The following is a 1853-nucleotide window of genomic DNA, read 5'->3' as shown; positions in this document are numbered from 1 at the left end:
TATATTGGTTTTTTGCTATCTAGAATATAACACTCATGTAGCATCACCTATGTGACATACCATTTAAAAGTTAGACCATCCATTTGGTGTTTATCCTGCCTCATAATGACATTGTATGTATCTGTCTTAGAAATACCCTGACTCTTTCTGCCTTGTATTTGTTATTTGTGAACATGTTCCCACTAGATTGTAAGCTCTTTGAGGGCAGGAATCAAATCTTATTTGTCTTCATTTGAGCATTGTAGGTATCCAATAAATGTTTGCTGATTTATATTCTGGAATAATAATATTACAGTCTCTGATTTCAATTTGCTTTAAATTTTTCCCCTGGAGGCCAAACATTTGAAGACATTCTCTGCCACCTGAATCTCTCCTTCCATGTGCCTGCCCTCTTACGTGCAGCATGCACACATGTGTGCACACACACACACTATCTTCCCATCTCCTTTTGCCTTATTCATGTATGTCCTGTAGCACTGGCATGTTTTTTCTTTTTTGTCCCCTTTGGCAATCTTCTGGGCAGAGAAAATCACAGAGGGGGGTGACCTGAATAGGATGAGCTCTGCCCCATAAAAGGCTCCAATTCTACTGGCCTGGATTTCCCTTCCCCTTCAAGAAGAGAGCTGAATATGAAATTGAGTGGAATTTCTCTCTCCATAGTAGAGCACATACTGATTAGAGTATACGCCTGGCTCGGCAGTGCTATATCCAATTACAAAGGGAGAAAGCCCTAGGATAATGAATGTGCCAGGTTAATTTGCCTCCACTGTTAATTGCATCTGCTCTATTTTTAGAGCCATTGTCATGTTCTAATACACCAGAATATGGTGGAATAAGCATCGGCTGGAAGTCAGGAGATTTGACAGCCATTCCCATCTGGGCCAGTTGTGTGACCATATGAAAATTTCTTGGGGCCTTAAAGTTTTGTTTTTTGTGGATGAAGTAAACAGAAGCAGGCAGAGGGAGAGGCCCATAATCCACTCACTCTACTTTCTGAGAAAGGCATGAGTCTTCTAAAATGTTCTGGAGAGTTTTTTGAACTGTGCTAGGATGATGCTACAGCAGGAATGTTCAGTAGCTGATAATACCCAGTGCCGCTGTGTCACTATCACACAAGGACAGCTCTGTTCTGCCTGACCTAGACGTCACATAGTTGAAGTAGAGCATAGTGTGACTCCTGGAAAATCTTCTCCCACTGAGAAGTACCTGAAATTCTACAGAGCTTCATTCCTTTGACTATCACAAGGAGGGCTTTGATCACTGCTGATATGTGACCCTGCCTAAGTAACCTATTAAGCTGTCTAGGGCATCTATAGCTCAGTTTAGATGTATTGATCTTTTCCTTTCTATAGATTAATTTATGAGATGAGAAAGAAGAGGAAAGTATAAAAACACTAATGAAATTCCACTGAAAGGGGAAGGAAAAAAAGAACTAAAACAGAGGTGAAAAATAAGAGTCTTCTTCACAGTTTTCAGGCAATCTCCATGGTGCCCAAGAGACCACAGCATTCCAACTGCTGCCAGTACATCAGGCTGTAGATTGTCAACAATATTGAAAACAACCTTTGTAGGCCATCAATGGGTAAATGTAAACCAGGAGAAATTTTAGATTCCATTTCCATGCTGAAAGCCAAAGCCAGGTACAGAGTGTTAATAAATTATCTTAAAGTTAATCACCTTTTCCTAATTCAGAATTGTTCTTGATTTAAAGTTGACTTCAAAATTTGCAATAAGAAATGGTCCAGAAAGAACATAATTTTTTTTGCCATTTCTGTCCCCCTACCCTACCCCACAGATTGAACAATTTTTTAGGAAGATACATCAATTTCTGTTTCCTTTGCACGAAGAGACTG

At 39.8% G+C, this 1853-nt stretch overlaps 1 protein-coding gene across 1 annotated transcript in view; it reads left to right on the top strand.

Moving 5' to 3' along the window:
• Positions 1 to 1853, top strand: part of LOC103582156 (clusterin-like protein 1) — a gene marked incomplete at both ends in the record, with an annotated part of 11780 nt that overhangs the window by 1873 nt on the left and 8054 nt on the right. The gene's annotated exons all lie outside the window — the stretch shown is intronic.

This window comes from Galeopterus variegatus, unplaced genomic scaffold (genome assembly GCF_000696425.1).
Source record: "Galeopterus variegatus unplaced genomic scaffold, G_variegatus-3.0.2 Scaffold15084, whole genome shotgun sequence".
In the NCBI taxonomy this organism is placed as follows: Eukaryota; Metazoa; Chordata; class Mammalia; order Dermoptera; family Cynocephalidae; genus Galeopterus; species Galeopterus variegatus.
Note: the sequence above shows the minus strand (reverse complement) of the source record. Positions and strands in the feature narration are given on the sequence as shown.